Raw genomic sequence first — 15,429 nt, 5'->3', positions numbered from 1 at the left:
TCCCGGCCCTCACCCTCATGCCGCCGTCTCTTGCCCAGTCTTACCCCAGTCCGGCGTACGTGCTTAGCATGCTTCGGAAATCATCCAAGAACAGTCCGGCGCAGCATGCTTCGGATGGAGTTCTTCACGGTTCACTCGCACATGACTCTAGAAAACACGGTCCACTCGCAAGCGATTTCGGATGGGCTGGCATGCTCCAGAATGGCTGGTAGTAGGCTGTAGTCGTGTCGCCTATCTCAACCATCCCGGACGTGAACAAACCTCTGCTTTCCAAGATGAAACCAGAGCTCAAAAACCTCTGCTTTTCAAGATGAGAACAGAGCACATGTCGATACCCAGCTTCGGAGGCCACGCAAACACCAACACAGAAACACCACCCCGGAGCAGAGGTGGTTACTAGAACCATTGCGTGAGAGACACACCAAAAAGCCTTGAAGCCACCGTTAAAACAACAACCTTAAGCCTTATTTTTAGAAACTAAACCGATCTAAAACAAAGACAAGAGCAAACCGGAGAGATGGGAGGGAGGGGGAGCCGGCTCCCACCTCCCTCTTGAGAGGACTATCGGCTTTGTTCTCTAGAGAAAAAGAGAGAGCTTAAAGAGAGACCCGTTGTGTGATCTGAGGGATGGAGGCTTGGGTAGTTAATTTTTGTTAGCTAATAATCGGAAAAGAATAGCTAAATTTATTATATTAGATAGGAAACATTATATGTATTGAGTTAGCACGTTTTGCATGACTATGTCGAACTTTTTAAAGAGCGTAAATGTTGATATTTTAGAAGCCATTTGGATTAAAAAATGACTAATTTTATGTATAATTACTTTTATATATTTTCTATGTATTTTATTGATGTGATTGATTATATTAATTGTTTTTAATATGCAATCAATCACATCAGTAGAGTACATAAAAGTGTCTACAAATAGAATTTTTGTTAAAAAATACTCTTAACTCCTTTCATCTCATATTATCATTACAACATTTTCAAATTTCCACATAAAATATAATAAACAATTCAACTTTTTCAAATTTTTAAATAATAATAATATTAAAAAATAATATTCTAATAATATTTTATTCAATTTTCATCTAAAACTATCTCATCTCATTATGCAAACAATCTCTTAACTGTCATCATATTGATATTTTTTATCTTCAAGAGAAATCTTACAAACTTTTTTTTTTTTTAAATAGACTTCAATTCAATTCATGAATGACGGAAGTTACAGCTGTGACCTATGAATCCGGATGCAAACCCTGATTACAAGCCAACTACACAACGGTTATAAGTTCCTCTGCACACAACTTTCATTGTGCCAGACACTGTCTAAAAAACTTCAAAAAAACTCTCTAATGACACAGTCATTCTGAGATGCGAGACTCTGTAAAATACAGAGGTGTCCATCTCGACTTGTCTGCGAGAAAACCAAACTCATTTCCCCCCACCCTCCACCGGAGGAGGGGGATTTTCCACCCTAATCCTCCAAAGAGGATAGAGACTCACTACCCTACTCCTCCAAAGAGGAAAGAGACTCACTACCCTACTCCTCCAAAGAAGAAAGTGAATTGCCTATTTCAAATTATTTTCATTAACCTAAAAGTGCAACAAATAAAATCCACTAACATATCCTAACGGAAAGACAAAAAAAGAAAAAAGTACAATGCACTCCACTAACTGCCCACGCCGAATGCCCATGCGGTATGCACGTTCTCCATCTGCTCTGGTATACTGCTGCCCCTGCCCTCCTCCCAGCACCGAACCATCCCCCACCTCCCGGTTCAGGTATCCAGCCCCATCGCCTTCAACCTCTCGCATTACTGGTACTCCAATCGGCAACCACCATTTTGGACTTTCAGAGACAAAGCCAGAGGCATCCCAAACCAGAACAGAGCAAAACCAGATAACTCCGACATCCATGCACAGAGCAACAGGAGCTTATTCACCGATTGACTAAGAACAGCTCTCCAAAAAAACAGAGATCTCTGAACAACCAGAACACTCTTAACAAAATGAAACACACGAAAGCAGAAAAACAGAAAAACAAAAACCACCGTTTGACTGCGTCGCTTGAAATTCCAAACACCATCCATGAAGACAACCACCATGAGCTGATCCCGAGATCCACCCCGGAAAAGCTTTATCCCCTCCATGCATCTCGGCATGTGTCCCCAAACAATCCTCTGTTTTCCATGGATAAAACAGAGTTCCTATAACCCGTAGAAAAGCACCCCAACCAGCAAGTTAAAACCATCTCCATGGGCAACCTCCATGATCAGCCCACGCCTTAAAACTCAAAACTGTCCCCTCAGAAGACCGAAACCAACCGGTCAGGAACACCTGCCATTCGAAGCCGAAAAACCTCCACCTCCACCATGGAATGTCTCTTCGCCCAGTTGGGTGATTTGTTGAGGAAGGGAGCTCGGCAACAAGCAGCTGGTCATCAGTCTTTCAAAGGACATCAACACAGCCAAACAGCTTTTATTATTAAAGGAAAAACAGAAAAGAGACGATGGAGGAGGGAGGGAGGAGCCGAAGCTCCACCTCCCTCAAAACAACTTTTTCTGAACTTTTCCTAGAGAGAATGGAGAGTTTCTCTCACTAGGGTTTTTTTGTTCTTACAAACTTTGTTTGAGAGTAAAGGAGGGACCTATAATTCTTTATAGTTTATATAGTGCATCAAAGTAACCTTGATCATCAAGAATCATAAGTTGGGAAATCAGAAGACACACATTAAGAAAATTAGAAGATCACTAACTTTAAATTTAAAAAAAAAAGAGCTTATAATTTAATTGGATATTTTACTTTTCTTATAATTACTTTAAGAGTTCAACTACATATAATCATTTTTGCATATTCCTTATGTACTCTGCTGATGTGATTAGTCAAAACAATTATTTTATAATAAAAAAAAGTAACGCAATCAATCACATTAATTAAGTGCACAAGAAATACGTAAAAGTGATTGCTCGTAGATGAGTTTGTGTTATTCTAACCTAGTGGCACATATTCTATTCTTAACCTTAGGGGTGGTATATTTAAGGGTTCACTCCTTCAAATTCTGGAGTAAAAACTCCATGGCTACCTTAGCAAAGAATTAGAAAAATGTTATTATTATTTTTAAGTTCTCTAATTGAAATTCTTTTAGGATCAAATTTAGGTTAAATTTTCATGATGTCTACCTTGTGAAAGCTAAATAAATAATCATAATGCAACATTTCATAAGGACGATATATAATATGAGATTAAAGTATCATACTTTTAGTATAATAGGATTTGAATCAAAACGGTCAATCCGATTATCCTAGAGTATTAAACAAGTTAAAATCATACATGATCTTTTATATTTAATTAAATATTTTATTTTAAAAAAGGAAACCATAGGACCACATTAATTAATAGTTAATAATCATGATGCTAGCAAGTTAATTATGTTTATTTTTTATTAAGCATCAATTGTCATGCTACTAGAATAGAATTGATTCAGCTTGCCATGCGGTGGATTATGTTAAATCATACCTCGCATGCTCTCTACTTTATCATATCCATCATTCTTCCGTTCACGAAATTCTAAGAGCTGGTTTGGTTATAAATATCTTATCTTATTTACTTTCCTTAACTCTCATATAAAATATTATAAATAATTTAATTTTTTTAAATTTTAAAATAAAAATAACATTAAAAAATTATATTATAACAATATTTTATTCAACTTTTAATAAAATAACTCATCTCATCTGAACTGCGTAACTAAACGATGCCCAAATCTAACTAATAAATAATGGCTAAACCTAGGCCTGCAACCCGACCTAGTAAATCTGGTTTTGTACCCGATCCGACCCGCAAGACTTCCTTTTAAGAGCTAACTCGGACGGACTCGACCCGAACAAAACCAAACCGAGTCAAACCCGTATGACCCGACTTTAAAAACAATGGCATTTTCCATCTGTCTGAAACGAAGACTTATTCACTCCAAAGATGTCCGGCGAGAAAACAAGTGGAGAGGAGCTGCGTGGACGATGCTAGTGGTCACCTACTCCTGCGAGCACAACCATCTGTGGCCGACTTCTAGAAGCCCGAGCTGGAGGAGAAGTTTGCGGATCTAGAGGACAAGTCGTCGTTGATGGTGAGCGACGAGTTGATGGCGAGTGACGAGTTCAATTGGTTCAGCGACATGGAGACGACGTCTTTGACAGTGGCGATGTTTTTCCTGATGAGGGAGGAGGACAAGTCGCTCTACGCCGATCTGGGAGCTGTCGGAGTTTCTGTTAAAGTAAGAACAGCAACCTCGCACCTCAGATCCTTCTGTCGTTCTCACTACCAAAGAGTACCATCAAAAGTCAGCTCTAAGTTTTCGAATCTTCATATCTCTTTTCAGATCTTCAAATCGAGGAGAAGGAATTTATATTATTAGACAGGTTTAATCGCAACGGAAGTGAGGAACGAGATTAGTCGGATTCAAAATTTCGTCCGATATTAGTCGGATTGAAGGAATGTCGAAACCGACGTTTACTCAATCCAATTTTAGCGGGTTCAACCCAATCGGGTTGTGCAGGTTGTGCGGCCCAGCGGATATTTTGCACAGACCTAGCTAAACCGGTGTCATTTTAAATTGCTGAAGAACCCGTGACAAATATTTAAAGACACGAAAATCTTAGTAGTTTTTGGGTTATTATATAGTAGATGAAGTGAAGAAGTTGACAAGGATATGGATTTAATATATGTAGCACATGGTAGCATTGCCATCTTTTTATTAATCAATTTTTTATGCTTCCCACTTTTTATTAATTGATTTATTTATTGAGTCCCTCACGGTTGGTTATCGTTTTTCGATTCTTTTGAGAGAAAAAAAATATTTGATTTACAAATAGAATTTATAAAAATAAATTTATAAATTAACATAATTTCATATAATATGTGAGATTTATAAACAAAAAAAACATAGATATAATTTTATATAATACACATTAATTCACTTTAATTTATAAATTTATTATTTTAAACATATATATTTTTTAACAAAACAAATAAGGAAAAGCTAGCAAAAGCTTTTAGCCGTTCAATTAAAATAAGAGAATATCTCTCTGTTTTAAATAATAGCCCCAGGCGCATTATGCAAACTTGCCCTTCAAAATCACGCTGACTTGACAGAAATTACAGAATGGATGCCAACTTGTAATTCCCGTGATCCATATATGGCGTATGGTGTCGCGTTTTGGATACACAATAATACACATTTACACCAAACATTGTTTCGATAGAGGGATATTTTTATTTTATCTTATATTAATATTAAAATATAATAAATATAAATACTTTTTAATTTTAAATTTTTATCTTGTTTATCTAATCATTACTTAATTATTATAAATATTCTAAATTTCTAAACAAAATATAAAAAACAATTTAATTTTTCTATATCTCAAAAATAAAAAATAATATTAAAATTTATATTCTAACAATATTTTAACTTTATAATATTTTTATTCATCTTTTCCTTTTCCAAAATCTCATAAAATATTTTAATTCAAACCATTTTTAACTCATCCTATCTCAACTGAAATATCTCATTATTATTTACAAACTATTTCACTCATCTTATCTCGACTCATTATCAAAACTAAGCTTTATACGACTCAATTTTAATTTCATTCTTTTTCATTTAGAGTTTTTTATGCAAATACGGGAGTAATTCACATAATTTACATGAAATAGGCTAATCTTCTTAATGTGAACAGTGATGAATAGCAAAAATATTTTATTTCTTTGTAAAATATCACACAAAAGTAAATTTATAAATTAATATAACTTGATGTGATATGTAAAATTGTAAAACTACTTTCATTTTATAATTTCTTTTCCTACCATATGAAAAATGTTGGATTTTATTTATTGATAAACCATATTTTTTTTTAAAAAAAATAAATAAGTGACATTTGCACGTCTTATAACTATATATATAATATTACTCGTTAAATCGTTATCAATCAATCTTCCAAGTTCCATGATGCCATTATTATTATTTATTTTCTTGTCTCTCCTAAATCATCTGAGGACCCACAATTAAGATTCTGTTAAAATTATCTTGACTCCCAAAGTCTGTGGGGGCCATAATCCTTTGAGTAGAGTCGATGGAGTTTTTTTCATAATGAAAAGTCTAGTTGTAAGTACATTTGTGTATTAATATATGTATTAATTTATTATGATTGGTCAAAAAGTAAATTTTCTTGAAAAGAGTGCTAATTTAAATTTTAAGTATGAAAAAATCAATATTGGTATGCAGATTAGTACGCGACTTTACTTATATGTAGCAAAACTCTTTTCATAAATAAAAAATGAACGGTTTGAATAGAGTTGATTTCAATTTATTTTATCTTATTTTATTTAATTATTATAATTTTTTAAAATTTTTATATAAAATATAATAAATATTTAATTTTTTTAAAATTTTAAAATAATAATAATATTTTAATAATATTTTATTTAACTTTTAATTTTCATTTTAACTCATCTCATTTTACTTCACTATTTAAATGATACTTAATACTTTTATTGTTTGACATTTGATTTTACACTCAATATATTCTATCTCTTAATTAAATATCATTTTAATTTTAATGATATTTATAATCATAGAGTACGTAAATGTCGCGTTCATTTTAAAATAAGTGAGTATATATAAGACACACTTGAAAGAATTAATTTTTTAATGATAGACCATACTCCTTTTAAAAAAAAATGCATAGCGCTTGCATAACCTATAACTGTATCTAGTATTATTATTTAGTCTATTTATATAACTACTTTTCATTTAAAATAAAATCATTACAGAAATCATTAATTTCTTAACTTTTTATAAAACTTTCACGCGTCCATATTTAAAGATTATTGATAATTATCTGATCCAATGACCCGTGCTAGGAGATGAAGATGTCCTTCCATAGGAAGAAAAAAGAATGCATGTGAGTTATGATCGGAGAGTGTATTTGGGACCTGCAATTTTGATGGGTGTGATGCAATTTACACTGTTGCACGACGAAGCCGCAATGACATGGGCTGGGGGTTCGTTTATCTATTTTGTAAGTGACTCCAAGGTAGGGATGGACAAAAATTCTGGTTATGCTGTCTCCTACGACATCTGTTCCAATTCCTCTTATTCTAATTTCGAATGAGTTGAAATATTCAAAATTTGAAGTCAGAATTGAAGTTGAAGGATGAAAAACAGTCAGAGTTCGGAGTTGGACAAGAGTCAGTAGTATCGACTCTGACTCCGATTAATATAATTCATATATTTTATTTTGTAATATGTATGGTGGATGACTGAATAGCCTAATGGTTGAGGTATAATATTTTAAAACCAATATAGGCATTCTCTTAATATGTATTCATCATTTTCTTTTCACTAACCCTAACCCCCATTTCATTCTACTGAGTCTTTTCCTCACCGTTTCCATCTTCAAGGACACCCTTGACAACATCTTTGTTTCAACAAAGCTTCTCAAGAGATGAAAATCAAGGAAAAGCCTTGATCAAGATAAATGAATTGTTTTTTTTTTTTTTTTTTTTTTAATTTCAACGGCAGCTTCTTAACGAATCCTTTGTTTTCTTTCTTTTGCAAGCTTCCTTTTGGATCTCGTTTCCATCCACTCTGGATCTCATCTCTACCATGAAGCTTCCTTTAGATTTGTCCCTTAATGTTGTCTGGATGCTAGTAAAGCCTTTTTTATCCAACCCTTGAATCTTGATCTTGTCTTTGATGTTGTTTTTCCATTTGTTCTTTTTTTCTTTTTTTTTTCTTTTTTTTTCTCTATATTGTATGTTGTTTAGATGCTAGGAAAGTGGTAAGAAAATTGGGAAAAAAAACCTAGCTCTGAGTCGAGCTTCGACACTTTAACTCTGACTCCGACTCTGGCAACTCTGATCAAAGTCGGAATCCAACTTGGTCTCAAACTTTGGTTGGAGTCAGAAGTCAAGTTGGAGTTGGGCATTCCAACTCCGTTGGAGTCGGAGCCCATCCCTACTCCAAGGTCAGATCTTTTACCCACTTGGCTGCTTTACCTTCTTAACAAGGACATGCACTCACGCTCTACCACCAAAAACCCAAAAAGTGAATAGAATAAAAAAATAAAATAAAGAGAAATGATATTAATAAAATAAATAGAAATGATATTTATAGTTATAAAGTGTTTAAGCAACACACACTTATTTTAAAAAAATATAAAAATATGAGACCCGTATTAAATTATTTAATAGTAGACTCACCTTAAGATTATATTTAGTATTACTCATTATCAAAATTCTATATTGTGTGGATGTTTTAATGGTAGGTCATACTTTTTTTTTTTCTCAAAAGAAGTGGACAGAATTTGCATAACTTAAAACTATATTTAGTATTACTCATTATCAAAATTTTATATCGTACAAATGTTCTAATGATGGGTCATTTTAACTGGGACCTTTAGAGTTAAAACATTTATCCTCTTTTTGCGGTACAAGTTAGTGATGGACTTGGCCTTTGCATTGATCATTTGGTGCTAGAAGATATGTATTAATATTTTTTTTCTCTTTTCATTTATCATAGTAGCATTTCTTTGAAGCTCATGTGCTAAAAATAAAACATAACAGGTAGAGGTAATGTTTTTCTTTTCTTAGTTCCCTGTTTTTCTAAGATTTCTTGTAAGAGCACACATGCTGATATAAACCTCAATGACAAAAAGAGATTGCACTAGTTAGATTAAATCTGAGTATTTGCTCACATTCTGCCAAATATTGTAATTTTTTAGAATTTTTTATGGTCTTAACAAGAGGAGGTGGGGTGAAAATTTTATTAAATGTGAAATAAGTAATCCCTTTTGTAATAAATGAGCACTCATAGTGGGCATCCCTTGCTCTTCTTAGAGCACTCCCACTTGATCCTCTATCTTATCCTTTAAAATACATAATCAAAACTCACTTTTTCTATTTTACATACTCACTTTTACAATTTACCATACATCAGCTTATCTATTTTTTTCTTCATATCATTTAAATAATATTTTTTTATTTTTTTTAAACATTTCCATTCTACCAATAAATTTATAACATCCATATATTCTTTTATATTTACAATATATTATTTTAAAAAATGTAATATAATTCAATCCTATACACACAAAATAAAATTATATAAATTAAATAAGAATTTAAAATAAAATCAAATATGAAAAAAATAGATAAATAATATTTCCAAAATATTTTTTAGAAAAAAATAAAATTGACGTATTTTAAATGATAATCATAAAAAGAATTTGTATTGAAATGTAAAAAAAAAAAAAGGAAATGATGGAATAAATAACATATAAATAATTAAAAAATTATTTGAAGGATGAATAGTACCCGTTACATGTAGGGGGTTATTGTAGCAATTTGTACTTTACAAACTCTTATACATAATCTAATGGAGCTCACTTTATGAACAATTATCTAAATATTTTATATTTTTTGTATTATACATAAGCTATTGTGAGTGCTCTTATGCATATCTGTTAGATGTGGCACGACTAGGCATATGAAGTGGCTATTAAAAGTGTTTTATTGGCGGGGCATTGAGCCCAACTAGCCGGGAGTTACAAATTGGAGGGGTTATATACAACCCCCCCCCCCCCCCCCCCTCTCTCTCCTCTCTTAAACATATGAATTTTGATACAAGAAGCCTTTCTCTAAATATATGCATCTCTCCATCTCGACATTTAGGCTATAGAAAATGTGAGTGTTATCCTAATTTTATCATGTAAAACATTATGATGTTTTGGAACTTATTTTTTCTCGATCAATTGAGGGAACAAACACAAGTTGTGCCCCATAATAGAACCATAAGAAGCTCTTTCAAATGAACTATAATAGAGTCTACTAAACACACACATGAATCAAGATCTAAGTTATTTTATAAACTTTAATTAATAACACCTAAAGTGTGGATGAGATGTACAGTTAGTGGTCCTGCATTTTTTATTTTCTTACATTATTTATATATGCAACTACATGTTAGAAAAAAAATTAGTCATTAGTAAATGAAGATGGCATCAAGATATATAAATCAATTAATTTCTAAATCAATGTATATATGCACACAATAAAATTCCATATCTAAAAGACTAATACCATAACATTGATTATATTAATCAAAAGTTATTAGTTGTCATTGTGAAGTCCTGTTACTTGGTAAAAGACCTGGCAAGGATCTGTAGTGCCAAGGGTGTCAGCCAGTCGACAACACCCAAGGTTTGAGTCAGGTCAGGCAGGCAATATTCACATGGAAGTGCATGTATAAGGATATAGATATTGAAACACAACAGAAAAGAAAGTAGAGGTTTAATCTGAAGGCTAAACATTGTAGTGCCAGAAGTCTAATCCATTTATAAATTCACAAAATATTCACATATTACTTTATTTCTTCTAATAATTACACGTGTGCAAATACATTGTTCATATACCCAAAATGAGGCAGATCGAACACATATAGTTGCATGACTAGTAAGTTTATACAACTCCCAAATCTACCTAGGGAGGGGTTGTATTTTCCTCCTCGGATATTACTCCTAGATCTATCTCTGCATCAAACTCTATGATTCTGATATTGAAACCATAGGTAAGTTAGCCAGTTATGACAAAACTGCTAATAAGAGACAATGCTCGTGCAATGTATAGTTTCATGTAACAAAATAGATGAACAAATATATTAGTGCATGTGAGGAATCACCCCCTCAGGCAAAAACACATGCATTTATAAACTTGGTGATGAATCACCCTCTAAGCAAAATATAAGTATATTAGCAATGTGATGAATCACCCTTTAAGGAACTACCTTATGTGCAAATCTTAGTACATACATATATTCATATGTTGCCAAGGCGAGGAATAATACTCTTCTCAGGCAAGTAAAATGAATTACATTTATCACATAGATGTTCACATTTATCACATAGATATTTGTCACATAGACATCCATTGCCTATAATGACAATAGGCGAAGCCACTTCATCGTTTCAAAATTGAGGAATTACTCCTACCCAACCAATGTGCAAGTCGACTTGCATGTCCTGTGCATGTTGACACCCACACAAAGTTTCTCATAGTGAGATATAAATGTTGCATCGAGGAATATTTACCTAGCCAACCAACTCGAAGACACCACAAGTGATATGCCCAAGGTATTTTCATTCCCAACTATTAGGTGAGGTAAACACGATACCATTCCACTACAATCATCATGGGTACTCTCTCTACTCGTATGAAAATCGTGGCAACACATCATAGGAATGGTCTGAAAACTCTCTCTACCCATCCATGATGATCGACACACGATAAGGTTACACTCATGGATATCACATAGAATTACTCTAGAAACAATCATGTTCAAGATCACATAAAACGTGAAGTAGAAATATTCATAAACATAATGACAAAAACATTTATTAATTCATTATCAGAAAGGAGGAGATTATAGAGTATGCATATGCCACTTTCATACATTCTCACAACATTTACCCATATTCCACAACACTGTCTTAGAAACTAACATACCTCATTACTTGGAATTACTATGGCGGTGCTGCTCATCTCTTTGTCTCTTTTGAAGTCTCTTGCTTCCTTCGAAAAATCCAAATCCAAGGACACTCAAGTGTCTGCGATCTCAAAAGTGAAATTTTATTCTTTGTCCATTCCCTTATATAGGGTGGGACTGTTAGATGTCCTTTTGACGTACTTCTAACTCCAGGCATACTTGAAAAAGAGTCATTTGGTCTCAGTAGTCTTACCACAGGATGACAGAGACAAACTAGCAAGACATGGTTCACACATCCTTACGATCTGCCTTACCTCCAGTACTCAGTCTCTCCTTCAGTAAGGATGTCTAACGAGGCGTTCGACCATACGCCTAGGTTAGATGATATGATTTGCTGAGTCATAATCTTTTCAATAGACTCACTCCAAATATGACTCTTCATATGAAGTGCCGGCTTCTGTGTACGATATTGCTACCCTCTTTTCTGCAGACTCACTCAATTGCTGCTTGACTGAGCAGGTAACTCTCTTTCTCACTCAAGCTACCATCCTCTTTAGTTCCTTATTCTCACCTTCACGCATTAGATAGTTTTTCTAGCTTGCCTACCTCATTCTCACCTTGCGCTAGGATGTGTTTACTTGACTTTCTACAAAGTGTTTGCTCGCTCATGTACTAGACTAGTTGCACTTTGCAGCACCTGTAACTATTTTTCACCAAATCAATGGAGTGTTTATCATCTTTGCCTTCCACTTACACTCGATTGATGGTCTATCCCTAGAGATGTAATCTATCTGGTATAGTTTGGTTCAGTCTGGGGAATCACGGACTGAAAATTTCAGTCCATCAATTTTGCCAAATTGGACCATTAGCTGTCAGTTCAGTCGCTCATTTGGTCCATGACTATTTTTCTCATTATATATATATGGTTAATGAAATTAAGTGATCTTTTTAATATTTTATATATGGTTAATAAAAATTAAACAATTTCATTGTATATATGGTCAATGGTGATCCCTTGTATAAGAATTACATAATTAACTTATATAACTACTATATAAGATAATATATTATATATATAATATTTAAAATATATATACAATCGATATGTTCTGTTCAATCCGATCAAAAAAAAAACCACACCCCGAGACCGACCAATAAGAATATTGGTCCGATCCAGTCTGGACCGAATCATTCGGTCCCATCCTCTTATAGCCCTATTTGTCTCCTTGCACTGGCACCTGTCATCCTCCCCTCCTTACAAGGAATTTCATTCTTGAAATTCGATGAGTAATGGCCTTCCAAGGGAGGAGATCTAGATGGGGATTCGTCAATGTCGCTAGTCGCCTTCAACTGAAGAGGAGTCTTACCCTCATCTGGGTCAATAGGCTGACCTTCATCATCTAAGATCGGGACATGAGATGACTCCTCATCTCTCCCTCGTTTGCTTCATCGTCATCACCCACCGGTTGTGCTGTCTCGTATCCTAGCTCCTTCACCAGATTTGACTTTATAGGACTTGAGGAAATTGGATTGTATTACTCAAGGAGATCCAAATGATAGAGGCTGTGTTGTTTCTATTTATAGTCTGAATATTGGAGAAATTGAAATGTCAAATTCCTTATGGTTGACAAAATCAATGAGAGCATAAAAACTAAAGATGTGATTGTCGAGGATGTGCATTCTATCTTCAACAAGGCTTGTAGTTCATTTTTTTGATCATCTCAATGACAACATAGAATAACAAGCAAATAATCATTCACCTCATAAGAGAAACACCATGAAGAACTGGCCATAAATACATTAGAACATGTAACTTTATGTAATCTTCTTGATTTGCTGTTTGGTTAGGTTACATTGTACATTTTCAACTTATAGAAATAAGTGATTTTATAAAAGATCGATGCATAAAAAGGGATTGAAATCTATGAATCAACGCAAAATCTCTAATTTCGTCTAATTGTCTGAAAAGCGTAAAAAGTCAAACGTAAATGTGTTTTGGAGGCAAAACATTGACTTTAAAAGCAATGTTGAACGAAGTCAGACTTGTAATTAATGATTTCACACATAAATGATAATTGATTAGAAATAGAGATATTCTAATAAACCTTAAATGACTCATTCAAGATTACTATGACATTAATAGCTCATTACAATTTAGAGTTACATCAAATAGATGTGAAAATAATTATAGAGTGAAAGTTTAAAGTCTACAAGAACTGAACAAAATGGCTACTTAGAAAAGGTAAAAGAGTTTTTGAAAATGGTATCTAAAGTTTGATAATACCAATGCTATTTTTGTATTTAAAGAAAATATTTATTGTTGATATATATAATTCGAAGGCCAATGGGAGTATATATATATTTATGGTCATGCATGTAATGATGTTTTGGCCAGTTTAGAAATCAGCGTTTGTAGTATAATATTAAAGTTAAGTCTCTAAAGAACTTTAAAATTAATATTTATGAGTAAGACATAATTTGCGATTGAGATTAAATTTTAATACCAAGATGGGGACAATTGGAATTATCTCAGTAAAGTTGCATAGGGGGAGATTTTACATGAAGATAGATTCTTCAATAGATACTTTGAAAACAAGATATGACATGTATAGTATTTTACAGTATTCTAAAATTGATTTGATTGTTAAAAGAAATTTTGTATGTGATGGTTATAAGGAATATTTTAATAGTTGTACAAACTTGTATAAGGCCGACTTTTTCTGTGCAGAACATGTCCTTCCATTCCATAGCATCTTGAAGATGTGGTCGTCGACCAAAAGGCCTCTAAATCTATTGGTCATTAATTTTGAGAATCTTCCAACTTGCCAAAGTGAACCTTCAAACTATAATTCAGAGTGAATATGCAACTTTAAGGAATTAAGGCTAGGCAGAAGAATGAAAAAGGATAGAGAGATACTGCTTTATCGCTAGTATCGCTTGTTATTTTAATTTTTTTTACTTAAGGATTAAAAAAGTAATTTTAAATATATTGATGTATTTTTTTATTTTTAAAAAATATTTAAATATATTAAAAAAATATAAAAATAAAAATAAAAATTTCAAAATCTACTAGCGGTGTATTTAAACCGCTCAAAAGGATAAGCCGTACTTTGAGGAAGAAGTTGGATACATTGCTAGAATATTTTGATCATGAGATCATATCTTTGAAATTAGCTGCATAAAGAGATCATGAATTTGGAGATAAACCCAACATGTTATTGTTAATTTAAACAACATATAACACAAGTTCACCTATTGTATCTTTTTTTTTTTTAAATTATAGAAAATATTTATGTAAAAGAATTATAGAAATCCCTTTAGCTATGGCCTCATAGAAAGATTTGATACACAATCATTTTTATAAGTTTTTAATAATGATGGTATTTTTATATAATGATATTATTTTTATAATTTATTTTACTTTCGTGATTTTGTATTTATTGTTTATTATTCTTATGCCTAAAATCATAAAGGTAATTGAAAAAACTTTACTCATTATTCTTACACAACAAATGATTTTTTTTTTATTTTCTTATTAAATATATGATATATGGATAATGAGTAAAAGAATTCATTTAAAATAAAGGAATTTATTTAGTTTAGTAAAAATAAAATAAAAAAATAAAAAAAAGTTAAGTGTGATATGTAATATAAATATAATAAATAGAAGAGCATTGATCTAGTTACTCGAGATTGATTCGAAAAAAAGAAATGCTATTATTTTCATACCACACATTAATATATAATTTGTTATTTTTATTTTTTTATTTAAATATATATTTATATATCAATATATATATTTAAATAAATAAATAATAAAAAATTGTATATTAATAAAAAAATGCTCCCATATTGGCTTAGTGGTACCATCTAAGTGTACCCCTCGG

Source organism: Carya illinoinensis, chromosome 5 (assembly GCF_018687715.1).
Source record: "Carya illinoinensis cultivar Pawnee chromosome 5, C.illinoinensisPawnee_v1, whole genome shotgun sequence".
NCBI lineage: Eukaryota > Viridiplantae > Streptophyta > Magnoliopsida > Fagales > Juglandaceae > Carya > Carya illinoinensis.
Note: the sequence above shows the minus strand (reverse complement) of the source record.